At 37.5% G+C, this 18873-nt stretch overlaps 1 protein-coding gene across 2 annotated transcripts in view; it reads left to right on the forward strand.

The window, feature by feature from the left end:
* The first annotated feature begins 255 nt into the window (after positions 1 to 255).
* The window catches only part of LOC149072969 (serine/threonine-protein kinase D3-like), a 234427-nt gene continuing 215809 nt past the window's right edge, over positions 256 to 18873 (forward strand). For both annotated transcript variants that reach the window (XM_089246375.1, XM_089246376.1), the window contains exon 1: positions 256 to 388. The gene's annotated coding sequence lies outside the window, so the exon portion shown is untranslated. The remainder of the gene's footprint in view (positions 389 to 18873) is intronic.

Consider the following 18873-nt stretch of genomic DNA (forward strand, 5'->3'; position numbering starts at 1 on the left):
GACTATATTTGAAAGTTCAATATTAAGTATTTTTCTCGAGCGGATATGGTCAGACTGCATCGAGGATCTTAAGTTGCCGTATTTTTGCCGACAATATATGGTCAGGAGAAAGTCAAAAGCTCGATTCATCAGCGCACGGAGTATCATCCACAATGGACGAATCACAAAGAGCGAAGATAAGTTCAGCTGAGAAGTCCGTAGTTGATGAGGTTCTTTGACGAAGACGGATTGGATCTCGTAATTGAAGTGGTCCGTCATTTGTAAATTCCCCTTTTCCCTATCCACAGTCCATCTGTCACTGTCTTGACCACTGACATTTACAACATGTTTATGCTGTTCTGAATCCAAGTGTGTTTTGATGCTGTGAAAAAAAAGAGCGTCGGTTTCAGTGAGTTTTCTAGCTCAGATTTACTCTTTTCTTTCTCTTATTATTATTATGGATTGCCTCTTAATCTCAATTTCCATTTGCATGTCATTTTTATTAGTTTTTTCATCGATAACATCACTTGTGTGAACTTTGATGCATTAAATTATTATCGACAACAAAATGTTTACAGTTTCACGTAAATAAGGTTAATTATAGTTATTCGACTACTCATTGGAAATTGCGATCGCTTTAAAGCGTTCTTTTAACTTGGATTGTGAATAATCTAACGCTTTCCTCGTGGGCAGTTATGGCGTAATGGTTAGCATAGAACATTATCGAAATTATGTCATCGCAAAGTTTGAAATCATTCATTAAAACATAATGATATTTTTTAAAAATAAATGTTTCAATAGTATCAGCATATTTCGTTTATTTTTCCGTGTTGAAGGATAAGAATCCCGCCTATAAAATTAGATCCTATCTCTGGTAATCTCTGATTCCTATAATGTATATGCAACATTTTTTTCTGGATTATTGAATCTATTTTCATTCAACAATTTTTCCTCATTTTTTTATATTTTTGAAAATTAAAATTAAAATGCTAAAATATGAAATTATTCCATGTTTAAAGAAAGAAGAAAAAGAATGTGATTGAATATAAAAATAATATCTCCCAATGGATAAAATTATTAAACTGTCTTATTTTTTACCATACTTGTGATTTTCCATTATTTTGAACAAAAATGTTATGAGACGTGTATGTTATACCTATAATAATCTTGTTGAAATTAAACTCTATTTCAGTTGATTGTATATTGTGTTTAACAACTACAAACTGATTTTTAAATAGCATTCTTTAAATATTGAAAAGATCAAAAAACATTTATCAGTCAAAAGTTTTTGCATGTTGTCACATTTTTTTTACTTTTCAACCAAACCATATAAAAAGTATGGCAATTTTTAAAATATGTTCAGCCAATCAAAATTATTCTCAAACATTCTAGATTTCCCATTTTGAAGCAAATAATAAAAAATTACTTCTACTTATCCAAAAGAAACTTTTTAAAAACCAAAAAATATAACAATTATATTCTTCATAACTCTGTATATTATGTTGCAATGGTAGATGTATTATGGAGCTTTTCTCGATTAAAGATTCAAACAAATTATTGCATGGTATAACAGAAAATTGTTAATTATCTTTTTCAAACAATAGGTGTAATTTTTTTTTCCCTTACATTTCCTCATTGTTTGTGACTTTTTTTTTTTTTAACATTCCATCAATCCTAGGTGGACAAAAATTATAGATGGGCTAATCAACATTCGTGAAATCTCTAAACATCTACATGATTAGAAAATAGATTATCTTCTTTTTAAATATTAGTTATATTTTACTTGATTAAGTTCTTAGACACTATTGTCAAGGCAAAGTTTGCACAAAATTAGATCAAGTGACTTCAACAGATTATAATGTAGCCATTCAACCTATTTTTTACTTAATTAATTAGGTAATTCAATAATGGTTGGACGGTATAGCAGTGAATGTATGGTATGGAAACGGGGCCATCCATCTTAAGAGCATCATTGGCCCCCGGGCCAGGTGATTTTTCTGAGGCTCTACATGGAAAATTCTCAAAAAATTCAACTACTTCTCGTTTTTCTGAGGCCCCGGGTGGGCCCATGCATTAAGACGGCACTGTATAGAAATGAAGAATTATAGTGAGCGAAAACTCAATGTGATAAAAAAATTTCAAAATATTATAATGAAATTGATTTCACCAAAGGACACACTCACATTACATAACTTATAAGAAAAGATATGTCATGCTTTATATTTTTGGTTTCATTTTTGAAACTGTCTTGCTTTGTGGGTGTATATAACTTAAAAATTTTCATTTTTTATGCCCGATTTCGACTTGGGAGAGGAGCTGTGTAAAGTAGCTATTTTTGTAGCAAACACAGGATCCAGGAAGGCGATACCCCCACCTCCCAAGAGCAGAAAAATATGGGAAAAATTTATCCGTCCCGTAAAATACGGGACGATTTAACGGACCTACGCAATATATCGCCCTGGATCCGCGCCTGATTTGATGTTCACAACTATGATAAAATATTTCTAGTTTGTCAAAATATAAAAATACAGTGTGTGTCAATATAATATAATCAACGTTGATAACATTTATTCGCCAAATAATTAAAAATCTTAGTCGTGTGATGCCGAGTTTTATTTTTATTATCTTGGTAAAGAAAATAAAAATCGGTTAAAGGAAAAAAAATTAAAAAAAATTCTCATTTGTTAAAAGGAGAGAGAGAGAGAGAAAGCCCCCCCCCCCCACAATTGGGGCCCCCTCTTGTTTTGCAGCCCGGTGCAATCGTACCCTTCATGTGCGTAAGTCCAATCCTGAACGACAAATACAGTTGAGAATTTTCTTTAACACCTTGTGCAATGTGCATCTCTATAACTGATTCATTCGTTTTGCTCTGACGTTTTAGCATTCCTCACCATGTTCGATCTTTTTTCTATAAATTGGTTTTATAATCTCATTCAGAATCGGGAATCGACAATCATTGTTGCCAGACAAGGAAGAATAAGACATATCGAACGATCAAGGCTTAACAAATCACGGGCGCCAGATCTCCACTTGCGCTTACATAAAATTTCTATGCGAAATTACTTGATTGGAGTCTGAAGACAACACACAAAACTTCGGAATTCATGTCAACATGTTTATCAACATGGAAGGGGAGGGGTCACAGAGTCCGAGAAAAGTCTGGGAAGAAATTGTTGTGGATTTAATTTTTCTCGAAAAAATATCCTGGACTCTCCCTTAAGAAATTTGACTGATGTTTAATTTCTTTTCAATTCGGCAAGCCCTTTAAACGATGCAGGGATGATTCTAATTTATGAGTTAAGCATATGGCATATGCTACAGGTCAAGAGAGGAATTTCTGTAGGCTTCGCACCACTTAGTAGATACTGTACTACTACAGAAAAAGAAACAATTAAAATTAAAGCTAATTAAAGGAAATAGGAGTGTTGTAAAATACGCTTTAACCGAAATGTCGCTGAGGTAAATCGATCTATTCCATGCTTTTTTTTAACATTTCGAAAATGCTTCATATGTCATTAGCAAAGGCTGCAATAAAGATCTTGACCCGTAAATCCTGTCAGTCGCCAGGTTTTTGGTTTAAAAGACGCGATTGATTGCGTTTTAAGGTCATAGTGCTAATGCAATTATCACTGCAGTTATTTAAGAAGTAAATACACGTGGACTTCGAAAAAGTTGGAAAATGCGTGGTTCTTTTTTTTCCGGCATTCTTTCAATTCGCGATCGTATGAATCTTCCGGGAAATCCATAAAAGCATTGATAGATAGTTTGTTTCCGACAATATCATTGGAGATTCGTTTAGATTGTTCAAAGTTTGCGTTATTGTTTTTATAGTTTGGCGTCTGAGTCTGCTGTACATGTTGAGAGGTGTCACAAGCTTTGAACAATTTCATAATAGATAATACTCCATGAACCTAACCGTTTCTTTTCTTCTAACTCAGATATCTGACTTTTTCTACTTAAATTCTTGGCTGTAATTTTTTCAATGCATCATTTCAAATTATACCAATTTTCAGGTAAATATTAGTTGATCTTTTTATCTTGCAAATATTTTTAAATTTTGTGAGAGCTAGACGAGAGGGCGAAAAGGTTTTGTAATCACAGTTTTAGAAGCCTGTCGTTTCAATCATCATTTGAAAGGATAAAACATCGGACTCGCGTTATAATTGTTGCCTCAGGACCCGGTGAAACTCTCGCCGTCCTTGAGTTCAAGATCATTATTGTTTTTCTCCTTTCACCTCAGCTTGAATTAGTAATAAGATTTAGCGGTAACTTTTTTCCCCTCAGCGCCGGCTTCATACATCAAGTATCATGAAGGATGGACAAAAAGTTTCGAATTCGTCAACGACAGCAAATAATCGGGACTCGACCGATGTGAGTCACCATCCGGAAGAATCAACTTTTAGTATATTCCTCCCTATGTTTTGTATCCTCCCTATGAATTCGCTAATGATATTCTATAAACCACAGTAAAATGTTACACCACACCATTAGTCTGTAAGCAGAAATTTCAAGGTTTTGGGTTAGTTTAAAATTATGTGTCGATGACCTCGTTCATGACTGGTTCCCTAGTTTTACTCCTACATTTTCCCTCCAAAGATTTCGAAACTGAAGAGTAATTTTCTTGATGTGCAAGAACTGGATGCGACGATCTTCACCAAGTTCTATGAAGGTCTTTAGCTTTTGCAGACTGAAATCTCTTTCTGATACCTAAATGTCTAAAAGCAATGCATATATATACCCAAAGAAAATTATAATTCTAGCTTTCTAGTATTCTTTATATTAGGGCTCTAAATGATACAGTTAAATTTGCTTTTAACGACACCTCTGCTGTAACGTCAATAATTGACACTTCTGGCCGATTCCTATTGAGGATAATGTTAATGAATCTTGCTTATAACGTCGATAAAACGCAACGACCTGGGATATAACGACATTTTTTCTATGCTTCTGCTTCAGTTTTTACGGAATTTTTTCCCAAAAATGCCAAAAACTAGCGCTCATCGCATTGAGGGAATGTTAGTCTGTCATTCTACTAATACCTAACGATAAACTTATTTGACTCAGCGACTTGTTGATTTATTTATATGACCCATGTATGGGATATAGCCGTGTTTGCCAGTAATTTTGCCCCCGATCAATAAAAAAATTCCCGTTTTTCAATGACACAAATTCACAATACAGTAGGACCTCTAAATTCTGGACTCCTCGGAACCTACGTGAGTCCGGATTTGGGAATCTTCCGGATTATGGAGAGATCCCCTTTTTTTGTTTATTTCTTAAGTTTTCATATTTAAAGCAGTAGTATACCTCTTTGATCACTTTTCATATTTAACTTTGAAAGAAAAATAAAGTAATATATATGTGTGTAGTCAAATGATTTAAATTAAAACCATAATTTCTAATTCACATACCGTTGCTAGTTATCCATAGAAAAAAATATTCCTTATTTTTTAAACATTTTCTGAAAGAGATAATATTTTCAATCAGTCCCTCCGAAAAAAAAACTTGATTTTCTTTGTGAAGATCGTAAAAACAGTAGATTTTCTGATTCTATATTCTCCACACAATATTCGTACTAGTGTTCCGCGTTCTAGCTTTTTCGAAATTTCAACTTTCTTACGTATACATAAAACATCTTGTTTCCTTTTGTAGCTGTAACCTGCCACATCACTGGACGCTCTAAAACTCCAAGATTTTACTGTACAGTACATGTACTTTTTATTTTGATCAAAGCTGACTTTCTGACTAACCACATTCATGAGAACACATACACGCACCATAATAGTTTTCCAGACGCCCGAAACACCAACAATAAGTGGCACAAAAAAAATTAATAAAATGGCCGATGTATTAGAAAAGGCCCAAACAGAATTTGGGTAAAGAAAAAAAATATTCGGCCGGATTGTGCGGATTTGGGAGGTCCTACTGTATTTATATACTAAAATCGAGGATGGTGATAATTTGTATAATTTGATTGCGACTATAAAAATATTCATCTTAGAGATGTAAAATTCTCGAGAATTATCTTTCGAAGAATCTCATCGAGGAGAATATTCGAGAATATTCTCTGGAAGGACTACTTTCATAAATTACTGGGAATATTCTTATAGAAAATAATAAGGATTATTCTAAAGTTATTAATAATAGTCCTTCCAGAATATTCTTCAGTTACGGAAATCTTTCTAGAGAGGATTATCAAGAATATATGTAATAACATGTATTACAATAAATAATCTCGATAAATAACTGGAGAATAATAACTATTTTTTATAAGAATATTCTCTAGTAATTTATAATAGTAGTCCTTTTCCAGAATATTCTCTGTTCCTGTCTCTCTTCCCGTCAAGAAGATGGGTATATTGAAGTTTGTAGGCACAATATTAAAGTTTGAAAGCAAGAAAATTAAATCAACAGGGCTGAATTACACAACTTTTAAAGAAATGTGAGTGATACAGAATTTTAAGTTAACAGTTCTGTATCTTCTTAGAATAAAGGTGATTGTATAAAAATAGCTTCCTTTGCCGATCAACTTTGGTTAAATTTTTTGTTTTCAACTTATTCCTGAAAATTTAACTAATTTTGAAATAATTTTTTAAGGTAATCGAACTAAATTATTTTTCTCGAACTAAAAGTTGTCATTGGGGGGTGATTATACCAAAAATTGTTTTGTTGTAAATGTTTCAGGCAATGAAAACTCATTTATATTTCACAATATAAACGAAATTAGTAAAAAATTTAAATTATTTAAAAGAAAAATGAATATTCTCGATTATTCTCCAATTTTTACGTCCACGAGAATATTCGGAGAAAATTCACATCTCTGATTCATCTCACATGTTTCGTATTTGTGATCCAAACTTCCCGTATATTTTTCTCAATAAAATATAGTTATCCTAATTATAATGTAAAACCGCCTTTATGTTCAAGTATTCGATTATATTTTATTATTTAAAGGTCTTGTTAACGTCAACCTCCATTGTAACGACACTTCGGTTGTAACGACAAAATTTCGTGGAATTTTCAATGTCGTTATAACCGAGTTTGACTGTATCTGTTTCATCGGACTTTTCTGAAATGAGATAAAATCACGTATTTCATCAGGAATTCGAGGCTGCATGGTTGTCATGTGATTAACGGATAAATTTTTGATTTCATTGGCCTGAGTTCGGATCCCAACTGAGATCTCCAGTCCATTCGTTCGAAATCGACTCTAAACTGTAGCTCCCATATTATTAGCACATCAGTGAGCATAAAATGACCGTGTGATGAAAACCACATTAAAGCATTCGATGAAGTATATTTTATTTATCGCGAGTGAACAACTTAGCTTAGTCGCATGCAAATTAGATGGTTTGCATAAGGCTGGGATTACACTATAAAAGTTTGATAAAAGATCTTTTACGAAATTTGAAAAAAACAACCAATAAGCCTATTGTTTACGTTTATTCGAATATAACTGATACTGTTATTTGTTGCAATTGTTAATTTTTATAAAAGAAATTTTCTAAAACCTTCATAGTGTAATCCCGGCCTAACATCGACGAAAATCAAGTTGGTTACGTTTCAGTGAATGTAAGGAGCTATTTTCAATTATTTGCCTCACTCTGTATACGTTTCATATCATGGCTGGCTCAAATCCCAGTATTGAGTCAGCTGATCATACACACCCGTTCTCGAAGTGCGTTAAAATAATGATTATGGAAAATAACGAGCAGTAGAAACATGTGTTCCTAATTGAATTTATGGCTTTAAACTGGGCAGTGTGGAAGCCAAAATTACAAAAGATATCCATGTTCGTTCTAGAAAAGTTTTCTAGTTGTGACGGCAATTTAATGAGACTTACAGCATGTTAAGGAGACTTGGCCAAGATCGTCTGGGAGTGGTTCTCGTAAATGCTGCGGCGGAAAGGGCGCCACGAGACATCTCGAGGATGAAGTTGAAATGAAGTAGTAATTAAGCCGAAGAGCATTTCAAGGCAACACTTGACAGATCGGAAAAAAAAAACATTCTCTCCAGTCAAATTTCTTAGGAGGCAAGATTAATTTTTGTTCAAGAAAAACTGCCCTACATGATGTTTTAGACTTTTCGGGACTTACTATTCCCTTCTCAGTTCAAAAAGACTCACTCTCATGAAATCAGAAAGTTTTCTGTCATTAGACTTCAATTTACTAATCACATGTAAACATTTTCCTAGATTATGAAATTTTTTCGTATACTGTGAAACCTCGATAGAACGATAATCTGTGTACCGAGAAAAAATGTTGTAGTAGAGGAATTATCGTAATATCGAGAGGCAGAAGTTTAACGTTAGAGTATAGACTTTTCCAAACAAGACTTGGAAAAATATCGTTATTTATTGTTATATCGAGTATCGCTGTAGCGAGACATTTCACTGTATATGTATATATTATTATTTATATAGGCCCAATATGATTTTCTAGTCATCAATAGCGATCTGTGGCTCTAGGGGGTTTGTCAAGCTTCGTTTTTGTGTGTCATTGCGCCTGGATTGTGCCCGGGAGTCGTGCAGAATTGCCTCGAGATGTTTGAAATATTAATATCGTTCCTAAGAGTAATGCTGTCTTAACGCATGGATCCACTCGGGCCTCACAAAAACAGGATATAGTGGAAATTTTTGAAGAGTGTGCATGTAAATATGTCTGTTAGGGCCTCAGAATAATCACCTGGCCCGGGGGCCCATAGTGTCCTTAAGACGGCCCTGCCTAAGAGTACCGCAAAAGAAGTAGAATGTCTTAAAATCCTTAGTCGAAATGGAGGGCCCGACAGCTGCACTCATCGTTAGTAAGTCTAGCATGCTCCCCCCCACATGGTATAAGGGGGACTGATAGGGCTCGAGGTTAGGGACTTGAGCTGAATATTTTTTTCTTTCATTTTTTGGCATCATAAATACAATATATTTGGGGGGCCATATGGTTCCGGAATCATAACTAGGATTTTTGTCAAGAGAGGCAAACTTGATCTTACGGCTGACTTCCCTACTACATATAGGCTGATTCATAAGTTTAACCACCGTGAGGTTTAAAGTAAGAATGATATTTGGTCAGAAAAGTCTCTGCTTCAGATAAAAAAATGGCCTTGATCACAAAATTCTGACTCCACAAACCAAAGGTGTCGACCACATCGTTTTGAAGAAAATGGTTCGCCCTGCGAAACAACTTTTAAAAACGAAAGATTAAACTAGCTCGTATGTCTGTACGTTTATAAAAAAAAATAGTTAGGAAAGTCTGGAATAGTTTATAGAGCATTTTACTTCAACGGACAGACCTTTTTGTCTTTTCTAGGAGTCTGAAGGTTTGGGGAAATAATTAGAGGTGAATAAATGGGTATATATTTCAACAAGATAGTACCTCAATACGACTGACAGAGTCACGATTTCTAGATTCGAAAACTGAAAAAGAAAGATTCCTGCACACACACCCTCGGTATATAACGCCATTTTTCCCAATTTACACAACAGTCTGTAAAGTAGTGGCGCCATTATACGGAAAAAAATCTATCACCACGAAAATTTTTTCCAACTAAAACAGAACCACTAAAAAAAGCAAAAAAAGAACAAATATACTGATTCATCTCCCTTCACTTATAATTTATCCCACCGTCTTGTCTTAGTTTTATTGCTTTGCGGCGTTTTCCTGAAGCATGGCGAGGTTTTTTCGGCGAAGAATCTTGTCTTTTGTTATATTTATTGGCATTTCTGAAAGCTTTCATAGTCTGTGTGTGAGCTTTTCCCTCAGAAGGTTTTGTTTTTCTTTCGAGAGTGTTGCTTTTTTGCCAGAGATGATTTGCCGTAGGAATTAGCGTTGAGTGTTGTTTGCATCCTATTTTACTTATTTGTGAATGGAAGAGGTAACATCCGCTTTCTCCCGACTTCGATAAACGGCGTTAGCTGTTGGTGAGCAACATTCACAAAATAGATGCTGCGGTTATCTTCAAATGTGTTTTCCAGACTCCTTTTTTTCATATTATCGTGGAGCAAGTTGTTCCATGGTTAAAACAGCATCGGGCCTGCTCAGAGGCAAATTGGGTTCTTGTATTCTGGGAATCCACATGTGGAGACAAATACCACAAAAATACTCATATGAATGAAGAGATATGTTTCAGAGTGAAAAAAAAAATTCCAAGAAAATAATTCCAGAAACCTGAAAAAGAAGGACAATAGGGCAAATTTTCCAAAACGTAGGAGGACGCTTGAAATGACATCAAAAAGGAGGTCGTCTGGTAACCCTACACACTTCCGTCTCAACTAACTTTATCCTGGAAGGGAGTAGAACGGTATTCAATCACCCATATAATGGTGATAGACCGGGGTTGTACTCCGTTTAGAGGGAGAAATGTTTAGCAACCAATATTTTACCTATGGCTCTCCTTTTACCTGTTAAGCAGAGATACTTACGCAACATCGCCATACTACAAAGAATATCGTTCATTGCCTTTACGGACGCGTGTATACTCCTTGAAGCTTCATAGCGTTTTCTCACATTCATCAGACACTGGCCAGCCACTTCGCTAAGTGACTGACCATCCGTGAGAAATTTCTTGAAGGCGATAAACATCGGACGTAAACCATAACGAAGGGTTTAACAAATTAAAAATTAATTTAAGCCCCCTTTTTCATACGGAGCGGACGCGGGTCCGGAAGACTTTTTAACAATTGGTTTGTACTGAGCCTTTCAGACGAGGCAAAATTCGTCCGCATCTTTGGCTACTTTTTAAAGCTGATTTTGCACGGAATTATTTTAATTATATTTGTCATAAATACCCTTAAAAACACCATATGAAGGTCCCTGTTTATGAATAGGATGTACCCACATACGTCTATCCCTCCGTTTCCTTCTGAGATGGAGATAAAGCAACTTTACCTGCCTTTTGTCCATACTTTACAATTTTATACAATAAAACTTGTCAACAACGGCCACTGACGGGACCAAAATTATAAGCCGTTCTGTTCATTAGGAATATTTAATTGACTACATACTTTAATAAGTTTTAAATTTGATTAAAAATTGGGAAAATAGACTTGGAAAAAATGTCGAGAACTCTATTGTTAATACTATGGTTTCCCGAGAGAGACTGCATTTTATGGCAATCTATACCGGGTAGATTCCAATCGCCGGATGAATGAATGAAAGAACGCCAGAACTTTGCCACTGGACTTATCCCGTTGCCGAGATCTCTTCCAGCCCAGCTTCGTGGCAGAGTCTGGAACAAAAGGTATTGTTGCATCGGCCGGGAATCGAACCCGGGCCGCCCCATCCAATCTCCGGCTATAATTAGAAGGTGTGAATTATTAAACCGGTCCAGAATTGTTTCAAGTTCAATGAAATAGTAAGGGTCCGGGGGGGGGGGGTATGTAAAGGGAAAAATTTGCAATGGGAGTGCAGCTGGGATGATGCCATTCGGCACCGACAATTTCAATATTTGATCGAAGAGGAATTTCAATTAGGGGTATAGAACTGTTAAAAACAAGGGCAACGCCCCCTCCACGGGTATTTCTATCTTTTCGAAAGGCAGAGAAATTTAGTGGTAGGAATTCGGGGTGTTGCTGATATTACTATGCAACCATGTTTCTGTAACCGCTAGAAAATTGGGATTATGAGCCAGCAGGATGGATTCGAAGGAAGAGATTTATTGAGATTATGCTTCTTGTATTAACAGTTCCAATTCTGAAAGGATTATTTCGGAGTGGTAAACGGGAAATTAAGGAGGGGTGGTTCGTGAGGTGAGGATTAAAGGGAGAACGGGCGAAGGCAGAGGGAGGGGTAATACTTGAAGGGGTCTGAGAAAACGGGATAATGTCATTAATGCTGGGATCCCAAATGTATTTGATGTTGTTGACAAGGGCAAAGTTGTGAAAGAGTTTAACTTTCAATCTGGAGTCGCAAAAGTTCTGGGAGACGCTCCAAATTTGCCCAGGTAGCCTGCGTGTCTCAGATGAAAAGTCCTCGAAAATTGAAATACTACTGTTTTTTAATTTAAATGCATTTTTAAGGATTTCAGTTTTAGTTTTGAATGTATTAAATTTAATTATTGAAAGTCTGGTACCGAGGATTCTTTTAGAGCCAATTCTATGACAACGGTCGATGTCGGAGGTGGAAATTTCAAGTTATAGAAGATCGGAGAGCATTTAATTATTTTAGACTCAAGAGTCCAGGTAGATTCAATGTTCAAGGCCTCCTCCGGGAGCAGTCCTCTAGGTCGATAACTTTGGAGGCGAGCGAAGAGCGAAGTTCAGAGAGGTCCAAGGAGAGGTCGGACCCTCAATAGGCTAAAATTCATCTTCTACCGCACTTAGTCGCTGGGATAATCCGTTGAGTTGAATACTGAAAGAATCTTACTTTTGGGATAGGAGCGTGAGTTGGTTTAGTATGGCAAGTTAGAAGGATGGTGGAATCGGAGGGGGAAGGGTTGTCTGACGCTTTGGAAGGGTAGGAAAGGGAACTCGATCGCGTTTGAATTTGTGAAGCTCAGGAAGAATGAGTGATCCCGGGGTTAGACTCGATATCACCGGAGAGCAAAAGCAGTAGAAACAGGTGGATGGGGGGGGGGGGTGGATGAAAAGACTGCTTATCGAGAGGAACAACCCTAAACAAAAAATGGCTAACGTGGGCCAAGGAACTCTATGGGGGGAAACATAAAATATAATACATGAAATAATCAAATAAAAAATGCGAGATCGACGTGGGACAAATAAACTTAAAAAACTTGTAAAGAAAAACAAATAAAATACGGAATGTAACATATATATATATATATATATATGAAAATGAGACTAACCTGTAGGAATAATGAGACGGGTTTTAGCATCGTGCGAACAGAGAATACGCTTGATCTCGCATCCCGAGATACACTGAAGAAAGTCAGTTTTATACACTCATGTCCATAAATTGAGGATAATGCCAGCTCCGGCAAATAAAGGTTCAGAAACAAAACAGACGTTACTTATTCATAAAGCCCATTTATTAAACAAAAGATAAAGAACAAAAACGATGGTGTCTGTATGATACCATTCATAAAAACTACGATTTTTGCTCCCTAGAGCAATTGTAAAAAATATCTCCTTTACAAAAACTTACTATTACATGGTCGGTATGATGGTTAATACATTGTATGTCTCCCATGCGATGAAATACAGTCCGTACAACGCCTAGGCATGCTGAGTATCAAATTATCGATCTGATCTTGGGGAAGATCACTCCACTCAGCAAGCAAATCTCTCCGAAGTTCCGGTACACATGTAGGAGGTGGTTGACGGGCTGCAACTCGTCGGCCAAGCATGTCCCACACATGCTTTATCGGATTCAAGTCAGGTGAGAATGCTGGCCATTCCATACGGTTATATCCTCAGATTCAAGGCATTCGTTTACGATGTTTGCTCGGTGAGGACGGGCGTTGTCATCCATAAACACAAATTCTGCGCCCATGGCACCCCTAAACAAACGTACATATTGTTCCAGAATGATGTCGCGATAAATTTGGGCTTTCATGGTTCCGGTTTGAACATGCAGATCTGTTCTGGAACCCAGTATAATTCCACCCCAAACGAGCAATGCTGCACCACCGTAACGGTGTCGTTCAATGACGTTGTCTTGGTGGTAACGGGTACCTGGCGTTCTCCATATGAAAGTCTGACGTGAATCAGTATGCAAGCTAAACCTGGACTCGTCGGAAAACATCACACAAGCCCACTGTGACGATGTCCACATTGCATGTTCTCTACTCCAGGCTAATCGCTGCCGACAGCGAGTTGCCGTGAGCGGAACACATCTGACAGGCCTTCGAGCATATAGACCAATATCTCCCAAACGTCTGTACACTGTTTGCCTTGAAACTGTGGTACCCGTGGCTGCAGATAGCTGACGAGACAGGTCGGATGCTGTGCTCCGTCTGCTTCTTTTGGCAGTTACTGCCAAATACCGGTCTTCATTCGGCGTTGTAACTCGGGGGCGACCTGTACTGTAACGTCTACTGACATTTCCGTTATCTTGGAATCGTTGCCAAAGCCAAGAGATGACACTTTGGGCAATTCCAAGTTCCTCGGATACTTCCATCTGAGTACGCTCACATTCCAGGCGGCCGATAATTCTACCACGTAAAAAATCATCCACATGCGTCCTCTGTGTCATAACTATTCGCTTATGGCACTGAGCGCCTTACAGAACTCTTGTGAACAATTTTATTTCTTTGCCACCATTCCTTATATACCCCCCTCTTACACTCTCGTCATTGTGACGTACTATTGGCATCATCTGGTGGCTTCCTGAAATTTGCATATCATTCTTGCAGATGTGTGTGATAATTCTACAGGTGAAATTTTTACTTTAGATTTCGATTTCCGTGTGATTCTGAATTATTCTTAATTTATGGACATGAGTGTAGAAGCCGGGAAAGCCCCGTGTTTGGGAGAAAACAAGTTCCAGGTGGCAGCAGCAGGTGGTATGGAGAGAGTCCACTGAGTGTGGGGAGGCACGCCGACATGTGAACGAGAACGAAATACACGGCTTGCATCGGGAAGACGGAGGAAAAAAACCAGCAGTAGACAATCCGGCTGCGTTTTGTCCGATACGGGAACAGTAGAGAAAATACGAGGAGTCATAATCATGTAAAACAAAAAGATCTGTAGGAATAATAAGACGGGTTTCAGCATCGTGCGAACAGAGAATACGTCGATCTCACATCCACCAATGTATTGCATAAAATTTAGCAATAAAATCCTAGAAAAAAAATTGTATGTGAATATCAAAATACCTTGCATAATCTTGGCTGAAAAAATATGAATAAGGTGAATTATTTCTTATGAAGCTCCAAAAACTTTCGACAAAATAATTAAAAAAATAATAATAAAGATTTGCTGCCATTTATGTCCTAGATGTATTTTATGAATATCAATGATGCAAAAAGATCTTGAAGATCCCTAAAAAATGAATGCTCGGGTCTGAAATGGGTTGAATGTAAGTTAGTGAAGGAATATATATATATATTTTTTTTCCTTTTACAATTACGAGATATCTCTCCTTCAAACAGAGATTTCTGTAAAGGTTTCCGCCTCAAACTGTCAGATCAACCGCCAGTGGGTAGAGTCAGCTTTTGTGCACAGTTTGATAATCGAAGGAGAGAGAGACGGTTTTTTTTCCTTCCCTTCAGGGTAGCATAGGAATAAGCGTATAGTATAAATAATTGAAAAAACCAGAGTGTTTGTCTTCTTCGGTTATTTTTTTTAACATTCTCGGAGTTTGGGGGGAAACAAAATTGCCTGCACAAAATCTGAATAAATATTCTTCTTGAAAAGAGGCATGGTATTTTATAGAGGGTTTAGTGGTTTCCACTGAGGCAGTTATTATGTAGGTCAGCGAAATTTTAAAAACTGCTTAAAGGGTTCTTAACTGCTTAAAGAACCCTAGGTTCCATTGCAAAAATTGTTTGTCTTGACGTGTCCTCTCACCTGTGTCATTTTGACGGTAGAATTCTGGGACACCCTATATTAGCAAAAAAACATACAAACAGGTTTTAAAAAATATTCTATTAATTTAATCCTTTACTGACTGGTTTTTGGCAACAAATTTGGACGAAGTAAATAATTTCGAAAACTAAAATCTTTATTTACACGTAGAAAAGAGAGGAAAAGATATATGTAAGTTTTTGTGTGTTACTTTGTTATCGACATCTCTCACCCCCTCCTTTATTTCTTCTATATTATGAGTAGGGCTCGGATTTTTATGCCCTAAAGTTGAAACGTCGTTGCTGATCGGTATATTCAGGTTTTTTAACCCAACAGCAACGACGTTTCATCTTTAGGGGCATAAAAATCCGAGCCCTAATTATAAGCTTGTCAAAAACTTGTCTTTCTTGTTTTTTCCACTTGAGAAGAAAGAAAAACGATTATTGAGTTTAGTGAGAAGAAATATTTTTATTTTCAATCTCACACACACACTAAATGGTTGCTAAGCCACGAAAGTTTATATATAATTAACCTAAATAGACTAGGACAGGGGTCGGCAACCTTTTGAGTCGGAAGAGTCAAAAATTACAATTTACAAAATTTCAAAGTTTTTAAAGAGCCACAAAATTTTTAGAGCCACATACGAGAAGCTGGGCATAATGAAATATAATTTATCAAAAAACATTTTATCAAAAAATATGTATAATATGTATTTTAAAAATATAATATTTATTATGTTACCTACCTTTACTTCGGTTTTTTTATTATTATTATATATATACAAATACAATACAAATACAATTACAACGCCACAACAGGCAAATTGCCCAACGAGGTGGCTGACTTAAGAACATCATGGATCCCCGAGCCCCTACCTACTACTGCTACACCACACATGTACCCCCCCCCCCCCCCCCCCGCGGAACCCCCCCAACGAATCGGTACATGCGGGAATGTGCGTGTACGTGTAGTGCAACCTGACGTAAAGTTTGTTCCTGTGTAATGCTTGTTATGTGTAGTGCTGTCATCTGTCCCCAGTTTTACTAACTATGAGTGAAGTGTTATGGTTGAATGATTTACCGTTGTAGGACTGTTGCTCTCTGTGGCGAGACTTTTTAACGGGGAGATCGGCTCGCATTTGCGCCTTGAAGTTGGGAACCACAGAAAACCAACTTCAGCCGACCACCACTGTGGGGTTCGAACCCGGATCCTCGCATCACGAGTCCGGCAATATAACCACTCGACCACCACAGCGGCAATATATATATATATGTACATACATAACTTTGAGAAGATAATTCGCTTCTATAACTTATAACTCTTTTACTTGAAACAACAAACTATACGTCACAGCCAAAGCACTGGTGAAGACGCCAAATTGTCTTGCGTCGAAAGCGAATTAAAACCTACATAGAAACATCCGACGACGGCGTCATTCGAGAGCTTCCGATGGACTGACGACAGTGACGACGCGTGTCACGGGGGAGGGGTGCGGTGAAAAGCGAGTACAAGTGGCTGAGAGATAGAATCGGTGCCTAATCCTCGTTAATCGATTCAGAACGATTTTTAAATGTTTTTTTTTTGATAAAATAAATAATATTTGCGTATGGAACTAAAGAGCCGCAGCTTCACATCCAAAGAGCCGCATGTGGCTCGCGAGCCGCAGGTTGCCGACCCTTGGACTAGGATGATTTACCCCTTAGTGTCGGGAGAAATTTATATTTTGTATGTTTCTAATTTTATTTTTTTTTTAAATAAAAGGCTCAGGTTCTTGTCTTTCCATGGTCCTCTCTGGCGGAAATGTCAGCTAAAGTTGACGGTGTTTTTTTTTTGTTCGACTTAATTATGTTTTGTAATAAGTTTAACGATATTGATACAAAATACAATGCAAAAAAATTATATTTTAGAGCAGGGGTTCTCAAACCTTTCCCACCCGCGGCTCCCCAGAGCAGATTAACAAAGAGTGTCTTGGAAAAACTTGTGTTAGACGCGCCTCTCCGCGGCTCACAGTTTGAGCACTTCTGTTTTTGAGTATATCTCAGTCAATATGTGTCCATCATGTTTCTCACCAGATATTTAATTCTAAAGGTGCGAGTGTTAATTATAATCACGTCTCTTCACGTAATGAAGGTAATTACCATGTCTTTTTTAAACAACTCTGCGATCGTACGGGTATCGCGATACCTTCGCATCACATTAACGTGTGTTCAATCTAGAAACCATACAGCGGGGAGTCGATTGAAGTTGCTTTCTGTGGTTTTCTAACTTTTGTGGCACAAAGTTAAACCGTTTTTTCCTTCAATAAAGGTCTTCTCACAGCGCGCAGCAGACCAACAGCGCAAAAAAAACATCCATCACGCGTTCGCTCGTTATTAATTTCTTACTTAGTATATGGAAGACAGATTGCAATACCTATTGAACGCATAACACACACCAACAGCTCCTATAGATAAGATCAGTCTTATCTATGGGGGTGTTGCACACACACAGCCACTAGGAATACGTGTACAGTATTAAGAATTAGATGATGGGTTTTCTTTCCGGAAAGGGTAGGGTGAGAAGTACAGGGCGTCCATAATTAAAAGACCCTATTTTAAAGTAGCCTACAGGCGAAACCAGTCATCAGATAATTGTGGAATTTTGTGGAGGACTTCATGAAGTGATGAGAATTTGTTTCGGGGGCGAAAATTAGTTGCACATGTCGCCATCATAGGGCGTTTTATGCGGTCGATGCCGCCACAGTGGCGACATTCGCAAATCGTCTTAAACTTCAGTCCCACGAAAGTGGGCTGGAGCACTCTTGATAAGATAATTAAAGTTAAAGATAATAAAAGCCTTTGTCAGGATTCGCGGTCGTCTCGGGCCTCGGGGAAGCAATAATTTTTATGGCTTTCAATACAAAGGCAGCGGAACGAGCGTCTTCCTTTGTGAATAATCGAACAAGTAGGGATTGCTTCACGCCGGCTGTGGTTTTTGCGGTTATGTTCAACAAAGACTTTTATTATCTTTAGACTTTTATTAACTTTAATTATCTTACCAAGAGTGCTCCAGCCCACTCTCGTGGGACTGAAGCTTAAGAATCGGTGCCTCCAGCCTGGCGGCATGCCATTCATGATCGCCTGGCAAACGGCACGGCACACGAATTGTGGAAAACGCCTCGTGCCCTTATCATTCCCTCCGGGGTCACAGCTCCGCCCACACGCACGTGTACGTACGACCTAATTAAAATTATGCGGCTGCATCTTTCGTGCCCGTCCAAGATATGAACATCAGTTCCGGGCTGCATCACAATCACCAATGACCGTTTACCCTTTCCGATATAACTGCTCAGGTGTATTGTCGTGAAAGTCCATAACGAAAATTGACATTCGACAGCTCCACAAAAGAAAACACTCGTGTGTGCCATCTTGTACTCAACATCTTGGGGATTTGGTGGT

The sequence above is a fragment of the Pholcus phalangioides genome, unplaced genomic scaffold (assembly GCF_987345545.1).
Source record: "Pholcus phalangioides strain wild (caught in Gottingen) unplaced genomic scaffold, Ppha-v1.0 ptg000017l_1, whole genome shotgun sequence".
Lineage (NCBI taxonomy): Eukaryota > Metazoa > Arthropoda > Arachnida > Araneae > Pholcidae > Pholcus > Pholcus phalangioides.